Source organism: Carcharodon carcharias, chromosome 26, assembly GCF_017639515.1.
Source record: "Carcharodon carcharias isolate sCarCar2 chromosome 26, sCarCar2.pri, whole genome shotgun sequence".
In the NCBI taxonomy this organism is placed as follows: domain Eukaryota; kingdom Metazoa; phylum Chordata; class Chondrichthyes; order Lamniformes; family Lamnidae; genus Carcharodon; species Carcharodon carcharias.
The window spans coordinates 37686431-37706341 of NC_054492.1; the positions used below are offsets into that span (position 1 = coordinate 37686431).

General features: G+C 42.4%; 1 protein-coding gene across 4 annotated transcripts in view; it reads right to left on the bottom strand.

Annotated features, from left to right (window-relative positions):
* Window positions 1–19911, bottom strand: part of sema6dl (sema domain, transmembrane domain (TM), and cytoplasmic domain, (semaphorin) 6D, like) — a 297233-nt gene that overhangs the window by 194569 nt on the left and 82753 nt on the right. Inside the window, exon 2 of one of the 4 annotated variants that reach the window (XM_041174869.1) lies at window positions 14575–14655. The exons of 2 other annotated variants lie outside the window; for them this stretch is intronic. The gene's annotated coding sequence lies outside the window, so the exon portion shown is untranslated. Of the gene's footprint in view, window positions 1–14569; window positions 14656–19911 lie in introns of all 4 variants that reach the window. One more of the 4 variants, XM_041174873.1, reaches the window with a different exon arrangement.

Consider the following 19911-nt stretch of genomic DNA (forward strand, 5'->3'; position numbering starts at 1 on the left):
GCTACATTTAGAAACTAAAAACAAAAGCAGGTACTTGGTGCTTCTCTCTTCATTATTGCCTGGCCTGGTGCTTCATTAGAAGTATCATTTGGAAACTACACATTCATTATTTTCACAATGAGTTCTTCAGTTCCTTGCTGAAGCCATGGACTTTGGAAAGTTATGATTATTAGGCAACCCATCTCAGAACAAGAGGCCTTCTCATCCTCTCTCCTTAAATGAGCATGGATCAGATACATTCCAGCCATGTAAATCGAGTGAATATTTGGAAATGCCCACAAGTAGTTTCTGTGCTGGATTTGAAATTAACTAAGTAAAAGAATAACAGCACACAGGATGAGACCATTCAAGCCAATGTGTGTGTGCTGACTCTTTAAAAGAGCAAACAAATTAGTTCAACTCTCCCTCTCTTTCCCCATAACTCTCCAATTGTGTCAAGCACTTCCCAATTTTCTGTTGAAAATGACCAGTGAATCTGCTTTCACCATCCTTTCAGACAGTGCATTCCAGATTATACTAACTCACTGCATAAAAAAAAAATTCTCCTCATCCCTCCTCTGGTTCTTTTGCCAATGACCCTAAATCTTTGTTCTCTGATCACTGATCCTCCATCAGTGGAAAAGTTTCTCCTTACTCTGTCATAATTTTGAGCACCTCCACTAACTCTCCCCTTAACCTTCTCTGCTCTAAGGAGGATAATCCCAACTTCTCTGATCTCTCTGCACAACTGAAATCCCTCATTTCTGGTACATCCCTCTGACTCCACACAATCATTAATAAAAAAAAACTGGGCTGAATGTCTAAGAGATTGAAAGATTTATCAGAAACATTTCCAAACAAGTTAGAAAATGGGAATGACACATTTTGACCAGGGCAATTAATTGATTGCGGAAAGACTTAAGTGTTCAGGCCAGGGATATACAAGTATCCCATCGTTAAACAGGGAAGACTCTATAGTAAAATATAATTTTTAATACTTCAAGGAATTACATACATCTCAAGAATGAGAGGGGAACAGTCACGCTACATAAAAATAAATGGAATTGATTAAATGATGGTTCACTTTGACTGACTACACAATGTAAGCCTTATAGCTATCTAATTAATTCAAACTAAATATGTAAACAGTGCTGTAGATCAAAAACTAATTATTTGGCTCTGCTCCATTTCTCATACTTCAACCTACATCGACATTCCATGATATACTCACTGAAGCCTGATACACCACTGTCTAGCCATAAGTTGTAAATAGCATTATTGTTAAGCCATAAAATCTTGGAGGAAAAAAGAAGACAAATAGTGTTTCCATTTTACTTTGTTGTCTCGTTTTCCTCTTTACAATGGTTTCCAGGTGTCATATTTCTCAAAAATATTCCATAAACAGAACATGCACCATAAACATAGTGCTCCATGTCAACCCAATCACAACCTTAGTACTTACAAGAGATCAGATTTTTCCCCCAAATGTGGAGTATGATACAGAGGTTACACATATATTCATAATCTATTCAATGCTATCTGATAGTAACAGTTCCACATATACCCATCAATGTTATCCATTAGTACTAGTTCAAATATGCATAAATTACATATGTTCATATCTTGTCCAAACATTGTACTTCCTGTTATGCCTGCTGGTTTGGGGGAACTGTACCCATTCATTTTTATTATGTCATGATGTAGTTACAGACTCTGGTCATTAGTTGACTGTGGGGTGAATTTCTGACACCGCTCTCCATTATCATCTTTAATATATACTAAAACAATTATGTCCACAATTATATCCACCAACTGCTCATGTGAATGCTGCAGGCAATTTACTAGTACTCTATTTATTTAGCGTCATCTAATAATAACTGGTTTGTATATCTCTATCCTGCCAATGCTTTCTGATAATAATAGCAGGTATTCCACCTACATTCACTTTACATCTAACAGCATTTTAAATCAAAATCTATTTCCTTTAAAAGTGGAATTGATTTTTAAGGTCACACATGGTCTCCTCCCAATGGGCCTGTCAGTTGGTCCACTGAGCCGTTAAGCTGCAGAGATCAGGGATGGAGTTTTTTAAAGCCTGTGGAGGTAGGACCAGAGGCGGACGAGCCACCAATTTCCTGCTGCCTCCTGTCTGCTGTCTCGCCAGCAAGTTCTTGCCTCCAGGAAAGTGTGTGGGTCGCAGGAGAAATGGCTACCCAATCCGCAAGTTGGTATGCGGGCCCAGGGTTGGAAGTGGCCTCCCACCACTGTAGAAGCCTGGCAACCATGGCCAGTTTTACTTTCACCTTTATAAAATGTCCTCGGAAGACACTTCCATCTTGAGGTGCCCTCTCTCTCTTTCTCTCTCTCCTACACATAATCATCAGCTCCCACCTCTGACGGTGGAGCTGTTAATCTCTCAGGTGTAGAGGGACTCCTGTTGACCCTCCAGCCTTGGGAACCCGCCTGTTGCCCTCCATTGGATGGCGAGTGCGCTCCCTAGCCACTAAATAGCCTGTTCGTAAAAGATTGTGTTGGTTGTCAGGCAATGCGTGGTTGGGACCCGGAAATGTACCTGACGTTAGGGGTCCTGATCCCAGGTCTAAAGTCCAGCCTCAGGTCAAGGACATGCTAGATGTGAAGCCTCAACTGTATTGAGCTTTTTTTCCAAAAATATACTTTATGCATAAAATTTGTAGAAGTGCATTCAAAAACATTTCAAATTGGATACTATAGAAAATGGAATAAAATTCAACTTTTCTCCACAGAGCAGGGTGCAGTCTGAGGTGCCTCAATACAGTTGCAATACATGGTGATATTTACTATGTACATTCAAAGTGAAGTATACGGCCCAATAGGTTCTACACAATTAACAGCTCCTTGGTGCACTATAGCAGATGGTGGCCTTTCTCCATTGTACCCTCGCAGTGGATGCCTAAGATTTAGTGAGTGCCTCAACATGTAGTCCTGAACTTTGGAGTGTTGCAGACTGTGCCAGACTGTAATGCTCGGTTGTGGGCAACTCTCTGCACTGCAAGACCAACAAGCTTCAGGCTGACCAAAGAGCATCTTTCACCAAGATGGTGTTCCTCCAGCAGCAGATGATGTTTGTCTCTGTGTGCATCAGTAGGAGCAGACCGTAGAGCACAGATTCCTACAACATGGAGCTGCTTCGGATGAGCCTCTACAAAAACCACTGCATCTCTTTCCAGACCTTTTTAGCAAAGGCACATTCGAGAAGATGGTGTGCAATGGTCTCTTCCCCATTGCAGCTGCTTCGAGGGCTGGGGCAGCGGTAGAAGAGCTGCAAATGGCCTCAGATTCCCTGGGCTAAGGAGGGGTGACTCTGACTGAAATATATATGATGATGAGGTGAAGCAGTAAATGATTAAATAGCCCCTTGTCATTCACATCAGGAATCACACATAAATAACCATCATTTGGGTGACGTATTGAATAATCACTGGTGTCCATGGAAACATCCCCCAGCATGGAATCAATCTCTTCAGGGGAGATGGGGAGGTGAGAAAATTGGTGTAAAATAAAAGTCACACCCATGCATTGTGTGACTGCCATGTCACTTGAAGTCCAGGTGTGTGTTCACACAGTGCTGTCTTTCATGGAACATTTCCAAAATAAAGCAATTAAACAGCCAGGATATTCAACACAGCAACTCTACATCCTGATTAAAGAATGTGTTCAGCTATTCTCACATCTTTTCACATTCAAAGTTCTTTGGCTTTCAGTGTCAAATCTAATTACAGTTTTAGAGACTGTTAGGACCATACATAGATCTACCACACCAGCTGCGGCAAAGGTTTATGAACACTCCACACTTTCCCCCCTCTCTACCTCTTTAATCTACAGCAACAGCTGTTCTGTTACACCAACCACACCCATAAATATACCTTTATTAAATGATACCGCACTGTACTTTGTCATAGCTTTCGCTGTTTTTGTGCCGAAGGCTTGTAAAGGCTTTTGCTGTCAGCCTGCTGTAAAACCTTTGAACCGATAATGGGAATGGTTTTATACATACCTATTAATAAAGTCTGAATGGTACTTCACAACACTGAACTTGGGGAGGGTGGGGGGAAGATTTTTCAATGCACAGTAACATCTACAACTGCTATCAGGATGGAGAATAGGAAACCCTAACATAATGAATAAATATTTTTGTCCCCTCCCGTTTACTCCTTGGGGAATTTAAATAAAAATTCACAGCCCCAATGCATTTCGTTAATGGTCCTTTTTTCTTATTTACATGTTTGCAATGCCCCATTTCCCAGCAGGGTCCAGCTAATTTGGCAGCCACTCATTAGACTTTGTTAAGACCAGGGACCTTTGATACAAGCCTTTATTACAATTACTATTTAAAAAAAAATACTCTACTAAGGTTGTGATATGTACCATGAAAGCAACCGGCTTCAGTAATTAAACTTGTGCAAGAAAATCACTTGGATTGAGTGTTCTTTTGTTTAAATTCCACTAAGAATTCTTCAGGTATAATGATCTCCTTTACATTGCCTTTCATTTGGGAATGTCTCTGGTGTACTCGGTGATGGGTTTTGGCACGGGATGCTAGGATGTTTATGGGGAGTCAGGCAATTTTGATGATGAAAGTAATGGTTTACAATAGATTTTCCTTCTATTTCTAATATGTTAACCACTTGTATCCGTGGTATCAGACTGAGATGGGACATGTGGTTTGAACATTTATTTGGAATTAATGTGAAAGACTTCAACAGAATGCTTAAAGTGAATGCAGGCATTGGACAGGATTTGCAGTTTAACACTGTGGCCCTCAGTGAAGAGATCTGTAGACATGCTTACAAAGAGAAAGAAAACACAGGAAGAGCTCAAATGTTGTGTCTCTGCGGACCCAATTCTTTTCTTTCCACTAGAGGAAAGGGTCATCATTAAAGAAGAGCCTTGTCACCATTAGTATTTCAATCTCAATCACAGGGACAGTAATCAGTAGGGAAGAGCGAAGGCCAGTATCTCATTACACCATTCACCATCTCAATCCCTTCAATACAATATTTTTTTTCCAAACAGGAACCCTTGAAAGCGAAGTGTGGTTTTGTCAGGTTCTTTCATATGTGGAATTTCCTGATTTTTAAATAATCCAATCAGCTGTAGATTGATACAGCTTTCCAGTGAGTGGATAAAAGACAAAGCTTTTCTAAGTACATTAAGAAAATACAAGGAAACAGCTCAGTTTGACACTGACATTTTAAAGCTCTGTGAAAGCAGCTGAGGAACAAAGAGACAGACATAGCAAGTACCACATGCTCGGGATAAAATCTCCTTCAAATACTAAAGCGAGGCTTTCACAATGTTTGTGTAATTTCCTTGAGCGCCCTCATCAATTATCCAGCTCGGTGCTCTTCAGAAATCACTGGGGCCTTAAGGGTTAATGCTTTCAAAGAAATCCAAGTTAACAAGTGCTTTCTGTATTCATAAATCTTTTACCATTACGGGTAGAGAAGAATTGTAACGAGAAAAAAAGCATCTGCCATCTGGTGTCAGATGCTTTACATAGGCAAAAATACAAAATTGAAATTTAGATGAACTTCATTAGAAAATCAAGACCTAATTCATGCGGCTATTCATCACATTCTCATTCATGGGTGCACTGGCACTAAAGAAACTTAAAGAAGTTTTGGATACGAACGGAGCATAAAAGCTGAAATGGAGTGTGAAAGGATAGGCAAATAATGAGAACTCCAGTCAGAGAGAATATTGTCACTCCTTTTATTGGGTGAACTACTTAATTATTTTGGTGCAAACAATAAAAAGGGACTGAACTGGCAATGTCGTGGTTTCAGCTTTTCTTCAGTTCTTTGTGTTATCAGTATTCCGTAGGACACTTCCCTTCATTTAAAACTGGATGTGGGGAATCTGACCATATCGTGCTGACTCGAGCTGTATTCCACTTCAGATATCAGCGTAGTGAGATTCAGTGACTAGAACTTACAGCAGAAAACATGCCTTTATATTTAGTTTCAACTGGACTATCTTGACGGTCATAAAATGAACTTGCAGGCTACTTTCAGAGCTTATTTAAATAGTTGCCACCTCTTGCCCCCCCCAGTGCAAAACACCATGTTAGGATTGGGCCAACATAACTTAACCTGAACGTTGTGTTGAAGAGATAAAAACAAAAAAACTGCGGATGCTGGAAATCCAAAACAAAAACAGAATTACCTGGAAAAACTCAGCAGGTCTGGCAGCATCGGCGGAGAAGAAAAGAGTTGTTCTGTCGAAGGGTCATGAGGACTCGAAACGTCAACTCTTTTCTTCTCCGCCGATGCTGCCAGACCTGCTGAGTTTTTCCAGGTAATTCTGTTTTTGTTGTGTTGAAGAGACCTGTCTGCTAGAGATGGGAGATTTACCCTGTGATCACTTTCAACATTTATAAGGTCACAATTAAAGCCTTTATTCCCAGCACGTTTGCTATTCCATGCTTCTTCAACCCCCATAAATGGTCTTTCCTAAAGAAAAATGTTGAACTTATCTATCAGTTACCTATAGCCCATTTCTGCAGGTTCACAGATATGGAGCAGCATTCAGCACAATGGCTGTTAGGCTGAATTAATTACACAATCTACTGGTGCATATGTGTTTTTCATATATTGATAGGCATAACAACTAGGTGTCGCTAGAAAGAACTGGAACAAAGACAGATATTGCAAAAGTGAATCTAATACTCGTACTGGGTGTAAAGAAAGCCTTTGGAATGACTCATATGAGGTCTATCAAATTCCCAATACTTTCAATAAATTCCCCACAGCTTAATGCTGTGATCAGCAACAGTGGCTCAATTCAGATGGTTGGTTTTGCTTAATTTTAGGTGTAAAAAGGGGCAGAGTTCCTTTAATGATAATGTCTGAGATGGTCTTCCACTGGCAAAAGCATTGCATAGACCTTCACTGCTGGCATTATCAGGCAGCTTTGCAAGGTTTTGCTTCTAGTTGGAAGGTTGCAAGGTAGGAGCGTGAATCGAAGAAAGGATCATCACACCGAACTCTATTCTGAAAAGCCAGTTGGTGAAGGATAAAACTGGAACCAATATTTACACACGTCGTTATTTGTTTACAGAGTTACACATTATAAATGTACCTCCTAACCTAGCAACAGTTTGTCTGTGTCTCTTCATACGGGCTCAAGTAAATTCTCAGTTAATACCCACCACTTGCATACAATTGAACACAATTAATATACAGCGAACATACTGTAGGAGCAGGGTTTTATGCATCAGCGAGAGGGGGCAGGACCCACTCACCGTCGTGTAAAATGACACGTGGTGATGTCAGGGGGAACTCCCGGCCTCACCGCGCCCCATTTAAATTTTCAGGAAGTTGGGGGCACAGCAAAATCAGCTGCGTACCCGCCAACCTGTCAATGGCCAATTGAGGCCATTGACAGAGTCAATTATGTAATTAAAGGACCTGCCCGTCCAACCTTAAGGCCAGCGGACAGGCCAGGAGCCCCAGCATGAACTACAAAAAACATGAAACCTCATCCACAGGCGGTATGAGGTTCCATGTAGGTTTTAAAAAAGATTAATAAAGTTTTTGGGAAAATTATGGACATGTCCCAACTCATCTTACATTGTCACGAGGGGACATGTTAGGGAAATTTTACTTTTCTATTTTTTAGGTTTTTAACATTTTGAGCTGACCTCCCTGAGCCTCGGAGATGAGTGCCTTAATTGGCCCACCCACGTAAAATGGCGCTGATTGGAAGCGAGCTCGCATTCGCCTGCCCATCAACTTCCCCCCCCACCCCGCGATGGGGAGAAAATTCAGCCCTAGGGGTGATTCTGCAACCCACTAGCAAGGCTCTGCGCCAGGAATTACTTTTTAGGTATTTGGATTGTCTTAAGATAATAAGGTCGGTCAGGCTGTAATACTTTCCGACTACCAGGTTAGTATGCCTAGGTTAAGCACTAGAACCTGTTGTGGTGCTGCTCTAGTCCTCATTGTATACAGGACTGTTCATGGATGTTCTAGGAGTTGAATGGGCCAATCCTACCTGTTGTCACAGATTTGGAATCTGCAGAGGGTAATTTTAATTTTCATTGGAAGGTGATAAATGGGTGATGGTGAGTCTTTTCCACTGACTTCCAGCAATAGAGGTTGTTTAAACCTTTACCTTACACATTACCTTTCTCCATATTCTGTTGAGCAGGGTTACAAAATTATGAAATGTCCAGTGACAAATGTGCTCTATTAAGGGTTGCTTATTTAATTCTGAGTAGGCACAAAATGCAATTAACTTTATAAATAGAATGCTTCAGTGTTTTAGTACTTATTGTGTGTTTGGAACTCAAAGCAATAAACCCAATTCTCCAGTTGTGGATGGGAATAAACTGTAATATCTTCATGCAATAAACAATAAGCACATTTTAAAGGTTGGAGTTCTCCAAGTTCATTCCATCCATGAGACCCACCTCCTGTTCCTTTCATCACATTCCCACCATGCCCTTTCCTCAGTTACTCTTCCCTCACTTTCAAAACCACCCTTCTCAACCTGTCCATGGCTCGCGTCATCAGGTGGTTTTTGTCCGACAAGGATAAGCTACAGTTTCATCTAGTTATGGAAAAGGAGCCCGACTTCTTCCTGCTATCATGTCATTTTGGTAATAGTGGGAAAGATAGCAGACTGGTCCCTGCCAGGAACCCAATTGAGCTACTTAAGTGGCCAATTAAGAGCTTCACCCCACCACCAGTGGTACATGGCCAAGTGAACTGACTTGGCCTAAATAGCCAAGTGGTTATGGTACTGGGTTTGTAACCCCAAGATCAAGAGTTCAAATCTCACAATGGCAAACTATGAAACAACGTAACTTCATCTGAAAAACAGATGGAAATGGGTTTGTACTCGAAAGAGTTACATTGCAGGGGGCAGGGGGAGACCATCCAGTCAAACCTGGTGACCTTTCTGTAGAGTCAGGAGTGGGGAAGGCTTCCTTTTAGGCCAATTCATGGCCCCCAAAAGGGGCCCTCTCCATGGGAATTGCTGCACATGTAGCTACAGTGCCATCTACCTTCAGCAACACCAGCCTACCCCACACCCCAACTCATCACCACTGACCCCCACCCCCCCCCCCCCCCCCCCCCCCCCGCTCAACCCCACAAACTCTCCCCCCCACCCCATCCCACCCCACCATCACCTTCTCCCCACTGATTGCCAAGGCCAGATAGGCAGGTTCAGGTATTGCCAGGCCCTACTTAGCTGCCTTCGAGGGTGCCTCAGGCATTGATAAGCCCCTCCTTGCAGCTGCAACCTCAGCACTGGCCACCACCAGTGGTGGCACTGTTGAGGCTGAGATGCCAGCCCTCTGATCGGGCTGGCAGGTCTAGGGGGGGCAGTTCCCCAGCTGCAGTGATTTAATTGGCCACTGCCAGAAATATGCTTCCCCAAGTCCAGAGGCAGCCAAACTGGATCTGTCTCCCACTTTTGGTCCTCAGGCAGGACTTCAGGGTTGGTCATGAAATTCATCCCTGTATCTCCTCCTTTCGGCTTGACATCCATTCTTATGTGATTATGTCACTCTGAAGTTCCCTGTAATGTTTTTTTCTTTGTTAAAAGCATCACAAAAATATGAGTTGTTGCTGTACTTTAGCACCGGGTGAGACGCCGTGGTGAATTTTGAACATTTCTACATCAACTGTGTTTATTGGGATTTCGTAACTCCCACCAACCCGCCACAAAATAGGACTTGCATTTATAAAGCACCTTCCAAGAACTTTCACTCACCCCTGGAGCCAAACTGACCAAAAATACCACTTTGCACAACAGAATTTCAGTGATCTGAGTACTGACAGTTAATAATTAATAGCCAACAAATCTGTGTAACAACAAATAGGCACAATGCAAGTATTTGAGATTAAGTATTTCAGCAAATTTTATTTGAAAATAGGCTTTTCTTTAACATTACAATTAATTGCTCCACTTGTTCAGGCTGGACTGGGTGAGCATGTGAATACACATGTTGCTGCCTGTTAGCAATGGCAAGTGAAATTGTAAGCAGGGAACGTTTAAGTGAAAGGAAATCTCTAGTTAAACATGTTTTTAACACATGGAATATCCCTTCACTAGTCAACAACAACTTTAGTTTGTATAGCACCTTTAATGTAGTGAAACGTCCCATTAGTTTATGAAGAACGAACCAATCCACACACATAGATATTAGGACAGGTGAACAAAAGCTTGGATAAAGAAGCAGGTTTTAAGAGAGCATCCTAAAGGAGCTTAGAGAGGTAGAGAGGTGGAGGCATTCAGAGAGGGAATGCCAGAGCTTAGGGCCTAAGCTGCTGAAGACCCAGCTGCTAATGGAGAAGCGAATAAAATCAGGGATGCGCAAGCGGCCAGAATTGGTGGAATGCAGGGATCCTGGAGGAGGTTACAGAGATAGGGAGGGGCAAGATCATGAAGGGATGTGAAAACCTGGATGAGAATTTTAAAAGGAGGCACTGCTGGACTGGGAGCCAATGTAGGTCAGCGAGCATGGGTGATGGATAAATGAGGCTTGATGTGAGTGATACAGGTAGCAAAGATCTGGATAGTTCAAGTTTATAGAGGATGGAAGATGCGAGGCCAGCCAAGAATACAATTGAATAGTCAATCCTAGAAGTAACAAAGACATGGTTGAAGGTTTCAATAACAGATGAGCTGAGCTGGGGTAGAGGCAGAAGTAGGCAGTTTTGTGGTCAGAAGCTCATATCAGTCAAATAGTGTGCCAAGGTTGCAAATGTTCTGGATATCACACAAGCAATGTGACAAAACAGCTACGGTGCAGGGTTTGAGAGACGTCCTGTCGAAGTAAAGCTGGGTGTCATCAACCTACCGTGTACAAGTGGAACCAGACATTATTTCCTGACTACAAGCTCTACAGTTTTTGAATAATACAGGGCTGGGGGAGGGGCTGTGTGTGTGCCAACCTGTCCCACAGCCATAAGGCACTGTGGGACAGACTAAGAAGAGCAGAGTGGGACTTCCACTCCTCAAACTTAACTGACTTTTAATTATTCATTTAAATGAGGCGGGCAGGCCTTAGTAAGCAGATGGTAGCTACTAAGAGAGGTGCAATCCTTAACCAGGCAATTTTGTGACAAGGTTGCTAATAGTAAAGCTCCACCAACCTGTCAAATGCACGTCTTTGGACATTCGACTGCTCCATTACTTTGTCACTTGGTGTGTGGTCCAGGTGGAGCACTTGTCAGCTGAGGATTTCTGCCTAGTTAGATCTGAGCCTATTTCCCAGGCCTAACACAGCAGCCATGATAGGCTCACTATTACCATGTGTCAATCCAGCGAACCACGAGTTGGAATCGGGGAGTGGGAGACAAGGTGGAGAAAGTGATATTGTAAGGAGCCAATAAAAAAATTGTTCTTATTTTTAATTAAACATTTTTATGTAGCTGTTTCAATTTTCTTGGAGAGATTATTAATGGCATCTTGTTACCAGGTGACAATGACATTGTGGCCAACGATCTCAAGCTTTATATTCTGAGAGTGCTCCTTCTGAGCAATTGGACAGGAGCTCCCCTACATTGTGTCTGAACGGAGTGATGAGCCCATCACATGATGTGTTCTCTTCTTCTTAATCATTCATTCTATGAATGGAAATGTGGCTCTCTCTCTCATGGACACCAGTCGCCTTAGAAAAAACATTCTTGGCTATTAAGACAGGAAGTTGAAATTATTTTCATCTTAGACATTCAAGACTTGCAATTATAGTTGGCCATATTAGGAGGTGAACACTTTCATCTATCTTGCTATGTTAAGGCAGGCGTTGGTTCATATATTTTGATTGGGTTAGCCAGTATAATAAGGTCGTATGAACTTATTAAGTGGCTGTCCTCTTATAACCGTCAACAGTAATTCTCAGTTTCCAGTAACAATTTGAATCATTAGGGTGACCGGCAGGTTAGAAGCTCGGGTAAAGTTCCCTTTCCAAGATCAGAAGATTGTGCCTTACTGCACAGTATTACACATCCTAGTCCTTGATGGAGATTGTTGAGCTTGATGCTGAACCCTGTGAAATTCAATGCTGTGCACTTGTGCCAAAAGGAATTGGATTGATAATCATTTTACTTGGGTGTCTTACGCAGCACGGAAAAAGAAGATTTTCATTCTATAAGCCGATGTTGGATTTAAGCCCAGGCCTCAGAAGTGAAATGACCGAGTTCAAATTCCTTATTTTTTAAAATGCTGCACATATTGCTGTTTTGACACAAGTATGTTGTTACAACTCAAAGATTTCTTTTGAAGGTTTTTGGTTCAATATGGAAATATTTTGAACATTCAGTGTAACAATGCACTAATTGGAATTTTTTTTTACACAATATATGCAAATCTTTGAACAAAACCAACAATGCTGGATAGAAACATTGAGAATGTGGGATACTTTCTGCAGGTTTACCATGATGGACCATGTGCTATCAGCATTCCATAGCTTCCAATTTGCACTTACCAAGATCTGCCCACTGATCAATACAACTTGGGTCGGTTTAGGTTCAGGATCATACAGCAGAATTATTATCCTTTAGCCTACCCAGACTGTACTGCCTATTCTCAAGGATTTTGATTCTGCCAACAGTATAAAAGATTGAACAGATAAGTCACTTGTGCTCTCCAGAACTCCCATTGCCTCCTGAGTATTGTTTATCATTGCACGGAGCCAACCTTGAACTTAGCCTAAATAATTTAAGGTCAGTCGCAAATCACCTCTGCTCCCACTACAGCAACATTACAGAATTTTTTAACCTTTAATCATGTTTCTCTGTGTGCACTAGACACAGCCCATTACTTTTATGCTGTTAAAATAATGAGGTAGAGTTAAGTGAGTTCTGCTTGTCCATACAACAGTGTTTTCACTCTCTTCATTAATAATGGAGTCTGAGCTGTATGTATAGACCGCCAATCTCAGGTACATTACAGAGATCCACAGCCACATTTTTTTGTTGTTGCTGATGATTAGGGAAATGAGTTTGGCAATGCTGTAATATCCTGTGACTTTCTACACTTGTGCATGGTGCATATGCTGCTTGTATTTTGCAGCTTTGTACAAAAAAAAGAACTGGGGCAGAATTTTGCCCTTGGCGGGGGCAGTTGGGGAGCCACCCGCGATCGGCTCCACGCCACGAATTCATGCGGGTGGGCCAATTAAGGCCACCCTGCGTGGAGCACGAGTGGCCTGTGCGGGCGGGAGAGTGGGAAGGAGGGAGAGCTGGGCCTAGTGCGCGCAAAAAAGAGCGTTTCAATCTCTCTGGGGCACGGAGCTGTGTTAAAAAAAATGAAGAGAATAAAAGATTTTATAAAACATGTGCCCTCGTATGATTGTCACATGAGCTGATACATGTTTTTAATTCAAAAATAAACTTTTTATTTAATGTTTATTTGCTTCAGGAAACCTCATCCCGCTCGTGGATGAGGTTTCCTAAAAAACGTAGAGGCCGCTTGGTCTTTTTGCTTGCCCACCAACCGTTAGGTTGGATGGTCAGTGTAAATTTAAATTTAATTAGATTGTTAATGGCCTTAATAGGCCTTTTAATTATTGGCGGTCGCGCAGTCGACTCTGGTACGTGCCTGCTGAATGAAATATCGTGAGACCGTGCGATGACATTGGGAGACACACCCTACATCATCACGCGTCATTTCACACTCGCGCGCCCGCACTCCCAGCGCAATATTCTGCCCCTAATGAAAATAAATCACTTGTGACAATAGCTAGTAACTTGTGTATGACTGCACAAGAAAAAAACCCTTCATAAATAATTTGCTAGTTGATATACACAAACGTGTCCTTTCAAATCAAGGTTTGACACTGCTCAAAATCTACTCATCTGTTTTCAGACAGAGCACTTATTTTAGTTGCAGGAATTGTTTTAATTACTTCATTTTATTCTCCAGCCCATTGTGTCCTCTTCTCTTGAAGGCAGTGAATGTTGCTGGGCTATGGCAACAGTATTCCGACAGGCACACTCACAATTCTTCATGCAGGTGTCTGGACAGTGAATTCAGATTAACTATGGAGGGAATCACAGCCAAGTCTTGCTGGTCCTGATCTCTATTCTTGCACATTTGCCAGTGGGGAAAGGTTACTGGATAGCAAGAACCTTGGCAGCTGTTCTTACTCCCTTCTTAAACTTGGAGTACTGGAGCCAACTGCAATACCCAATTTGGGTTAGCTTACTACAGACTGGGAATTGAACCTAGGACTTTCCTGGTCTGCATAAGCTTAATGCCTATGTGCCTTTATCCATGCAGCCATTGGCAAAGATCTTGAATCCTTTTATGAGGCTGCTTTGCCTGCACAAATATATGCTGCTCCAATTTCTATAAAGTAGGCAAGCTTGAATTGGTTGTGGTATGTCACTAGTTACCAAGAAATCAATGAACCATTAGCAGACACACCTCTAACATCCAAAAAGTCAAGGTGACCTCAGTGCAACTGAATGGGCTCTATAATCCTGCATAATTCATTTAAATTAATTGTTGTAGATTTTGAAGAATCATTTTTAAAAGGACAATATATGTATGAAGTACAAATCTGTTGGTATTAAAGTTTGCAGCTGACCTTACCAGTGGAAACAGGCTTCAAGTTGTTGGCTCAGTTGTTCATAAGGCTCAAGTTCATACAAGCTCAAACAGTAACGCTCCAGTCTGGAACCAAAAGAATATTTCAAAAAAATAACCTTGTGATTTAACAAATCTTCCTACTGGCCATGTTAATATGTCTTTGATAGCACACAGTGCGTTGTATATAAGTCTCTTTACGGAAGTCAAACACAGGTCTGATTATATTCTTGCCAAATGTACTCAGAATACACCACATTGTTTTTAATCACACTCACAGAAAAGGCAATACAATTCACACAAGGTAAACATTTAGAACAGTTTTTCAGTCCTACCCACACAAGGCAGCATCACTAACACAGCAGTTTAATAATTAGACAACTCTCATGTTGTGTTAGACAGAATTTGTCATCTGAAAGGCAGTTTGGCCTGCAAGCCTGCAGACAGTTCTCAGGCAAATCTCTCTCACACACTGTTACTCCCCAACTCCACACAACAATAAATGCACAAACACAAACCATCTGAGTAGCTGTTGCTTTTGAGTGTAACGCGATGCTCCTATCTTTTGTTAAAATTGTTACTTAACATGGGAAAAATATTGGCAGAACTTATAAGCTAAAGATTTGATTTCATACATATACCAAATTGTATTTTGAAGAGACATTAATTTCCCAAAGCCCCTGCAAAGATTGATTTGTCTTTTAGAGACAAATTGGTTATTCTCCAACTTTATTGCAATGCACCAGCACTAAGTTGGCGGTGAAGAGTCACTCAGACAAAATCGGCAGGTTTACTGGGAAACACCAGATTACCCCCAGTTCCTCAACATAAGGCTGGGGAATGGCTGGAGTGGGCGTGCATTCACCTTCAAACTCCTTTCAAAGAGCGCAAGTGCTCAAATGAAACGAGACATTTCTGAAGACCTCGGCCGAGAGCTGTCCCTAGAATGCAGCGAATTGGGGAGACTGTCCCGGGCCCTGTGCTTTTCAGGTCCCGTGTTTCGATATGCTGGTATCAGATGTAATACAGCCTGTAGTACAGACCAGGTGATTCACTGTCTCTCGCACTCTAAGCTCAAAATGAGTGTCTACTGGTGGAGATAAGCAAATAAACGAAGTAGGTATCCCCTCTCCAAAACTCAGGACAGGATTTTATGCAGGGGGCGGGGCCTGCTCGCTGACGTGTAAAATGACGCGTGGTGACATCAGGCGGAACTCCCGGCATCACCGTGCCCCATTTAAATTTCCAGGAAGGTGGGGGCTCAATTAAATCAGCTGCGGGCCCACCGACCTGTCAATGGCCAATTGAGGCCATTGACAGAGTCAATTATGTAATTAAAGGACCTGCCCGTCCAACTTTAAGGTCAGCGGGCAGGCCAGGAGCCCCAGCAGTAGTAGAGAAAACATGAAACCTCATCCACCGGCGGGACGAGGTTTCGTGCAGGGTTTAAAAAATTTTTAATAAAGTTTTTGTGACAATTATGGACATGTCCCAATTCATGTGACATTGTCACATGAGGGGACATGTGAGGGAAATTATACTTTTATATTTTTAGGTTTTGACAATTTTGCACCGATCTCCCTGAGGCAGCACTTAGCCTCAGGGAGATGAGTGCTCTCTTTCCTGCGCGTGTAAGAAAGATCGCACTCTCGATTTTCGGCCCGCACAGGGAGTGCATAGTGCTTCTGTGTAGATGTCACACCGGGCGGATTTAATTGACCCGCCCATGTAAAATGGCGCCACGCCCCCGGTCGGGGGCCTGAGCACGCCCGCCCATCAACATCCCCCCACCTCCCCCCCCAAACAGGGGGGGGAAAATTCAACCCAAAAGGTTTTAATCTGCTTTGTCTTCTATCTGCTTATGAAGTGGGATGAACCCCTGCCAAGGCAGTGGGCTGGGTGACCGGAAACGCGGTGCGGGCTCAGCACCATCCATCACCCTCGGAGACGACAGCGCTGACCTCGGCGGAGTGGATTTCACTCCAACTCACATTCACCGCAGATGGGCAAGATGAACTAGTCCGAACTGGTTAACGTCTTTAAAGCCAGCATACAGCACGTGGTAAAACAAAAACAGAATTACCTGGAAAAACTCAGCAGGTCTGGCAGCATCGGCGGAGAAGAAAAGAGTTGACGTTTCGAGTCCTCATGACCCTTCGACAGAACTTGAGTTCTGTCACTCAAGTTCTGTCGAAGGGTCATGAGGACTCGAAACGTCAACTCTTTTCTTCTCCGCCGATGCTGCCAGACCTGCTGAGTTTTTCCAGGTAATTCTGTTTTTGTTTTTGTTTTGGATTTCCAGCATCTGCAGTTTTTTTGTTTTTATACAGCACATGGTGTCTAGCCTGCAGGGTAAGTCACTCACTTGCTGTGCTCATTTTCAGCCCTGTGTGATTGAAATCCTCTGCTTCTTCTTTTATTTCTCTTCCAGTTTGCATTTGCAACTAACGCTTCTTAACGTTGGAAGATGGACAGTCATTTTTTTTTTAAGTCGAATTATTTATTGCATCATGTTTGTAATTTAAAAAAAAATTTGAATACACTGAGTGTCCTCACTCCAACGCTTAGGCCGGAATTTTCCAGCTCCCCGCCCAATGAAGCGGGACTGATGAGCCAATGAAATCTCCGTTCACATCGGCAGGACCATTAGTTGCCGCTGGCGTGAGGGTCTGGAAAATTCCGGCCTTATAAAGTTTTCTCCAATTGGGGTGTGGGGTGCGTTAGTAAAAATGTTATAACAGAATTCTATAGGGATCATGGATTTCTCCTTAACAAAAGGAGAGCCGACAATTATGCTAAGCCTTGGAAGCGAGGTGTAGTTTTATGTGCGACACAGTTATCACAGTCAATAGTGCAGTGCGTGCTTGTAACCAAGTGCTCAGTAGCTGGGACACTGCTGGACGCTTCTTTTCTCACACATGCTCAGAGACCCAGCCCTCAGAGGAATCTTGTCTAAAAATGTTCCAGTGAGAGGTGCTACACCTCCCACCTGTGATTTTCCCTGAGCCTTGCCCCACCCCCCAAGGGGTGGCTCTGCTTCGACCGCACAATTACATAAGAACATAAGAAATAGGAACACGAGAAGACCATTCGGCCCCTCGAACCAGCTCCACCATTCAATAAGATCGTGGCTGATCATCTTGTGTTTCGATTTCCACATTCCCACCTACCCCTGATAACCTTTGATACCCTTGCCTCCCAAAAATCTGTCTACCTCTGCCTTAAAATATTCAATGACCCCGCCCCCACCACCTTCTGAGGCAGAGAGTTCCAAAGTTGCACAACCCTCAGAGAAAGTTTCTCACATCGGTCCTAAAAGGGTGACCCCCTAAGTTCAAAACAGTGCCCCCCCTAGTTCTGGACTCACCCACAACAGGAAACATCCTTTCGATATTCACCTTGTCAAGGTCATTCAGGATCTTGTAAACTTCAATCAAATCACCCCTCACTCTTCTAAACTCCAGTGGAAACAAGCCCAGTCTGGCCAACCTTTCCTCCGAAGACAACCCACTCATTCCAGGTATCAATCTAGTAAACCTCCTCTGAACCGCCTCCAATACATTTACATCCTTCCCTATCTAAGGAGACCAAAACTGCACATAATATTTGAGGTGCAGTTTCACCAACGCCCAATATAACTGAAGCATAACATCCTTACTTTTATGTTCAATCCCTCTCATAATAAAGAACAACATTCCATTAGCTTTCTTAATTACTTGGTGTACCTGCATGCTAACTTTTTTGTGACTCATGTACTGGAACAACTAGATCCTTCTGCACCTCAAAATTACGCAGCCGTTTCTCCATTTAAGTAATATTCTGCTTTTTTGTCCTTCCTGCCAAAGTGAACAACTTCACCTTTTCCCACATTGAACTCCATTTGCCAGGTCTTTGCTCACTCACTCAACCTATCTATATCAATCTGCAACCTCCTTATGTCCTCTTCACAACATACTTTCCTACCTATCTTTGTGTCATTTGCAAAATTAGCTACTATGTCTTCGCTCCCCTCAACCAAGCCATTGATGTAAATCGCAAAAAGTTGAGGCCCCAGCACAGAACCATGTGGGACTCTACTCGTCACATCCTGCCAATCCGAAGAAGACCCATTTATGTATACTCTGCTTTCTGCCAGCCAGCCAGCCAATCTTCTATCCATGCTAATATGTTACCCGTTACACCATGTACTTTTATTTTCTGTAATAACCTTTGATGTGGCACCTTATCAAATGCCTTCTGGCAATCCAAGTACGCCTACAGGGTCCCCTTTATCCACCGAGCATGTTACTCCTTCAAAAAACTCCAATAAATTGGTTAAATATGATTTTCCTTTCACAAGGTGCTGATTCTTCTCTTGAGCTCTGCTAAGTGCCCAGCTATAACCTCCTTAATGATTGATTCTAACAACTTCCCCAAGACAGGCGTCAAGCTAACTGGCCTATAGTTTCCTGTTTTCTGCCTCCCTCCCTTCTTGAATAGAGGGGTTATATTTGCTATTTTCCAGTCTGATGGAACCTTTCCAGAATCTAGCGAATTCTGGAAAATTAACACCTCCATCGACTACCTCATTAACCACCTCTGTTAAGACCCTAGGATGTAGTCCGTCAGGACCCGGGGACTTGCCAGTCACAGCTCCATCAATTTGTTCAATACCATTTCCCTAGTGATTTCAATTTCACCAAGTTCCTCTCTCCCTTTCACCTCCTGATTTGCAGCTATTACTGGAATGTTTTTTGTATCCTCTACAGTGAACACAGAAGTAAAATATTTCTTCAGCCATTTCCTTATCATCTACTATTAACTCCCCACTGTCACTTTCTAGAGGACCAACACTCACTTTGCTTACTCTTTTTCTTTTTAAATACCTGTAGAAACACTTGCTATCCGTTTTTACATTTCTAGCTAGCTTCCTCTCATATTTTAATTTCTTTCTCCTGGTTAACCTTTTAGTTATTCTCTGCCATTCTTTACATTATGACCAATCATCTGTCCTGCCACTCATCTTTGTGGAGTTATAGCTTTTTCCTTAAGTTTGATGCTTTCCTTAACTTCTTTAGTTAACCACAAATGGTGGGTCCTTCCCTTAGAATTTTTCTTTATAATAGGAATGTACTTTTTCTGAATACTCCAAAATATCCCCTTAACTGTCTGCCACTGCTTCTCTATTGATCTATCCTCTAGCTTAATTTCCCAGTTCACTTCAGCTAGCTCAGCTTTCATACCCATATAGTTGCCCTTATTTAAGTTTAAGATACTAGTCTTAGGCGCACTCTTCTCCCTTTCAAACTAAATGTAAAATTCAATCATATTTTGGTTGCTGCTACATAGGGGTGCCTTTACTCT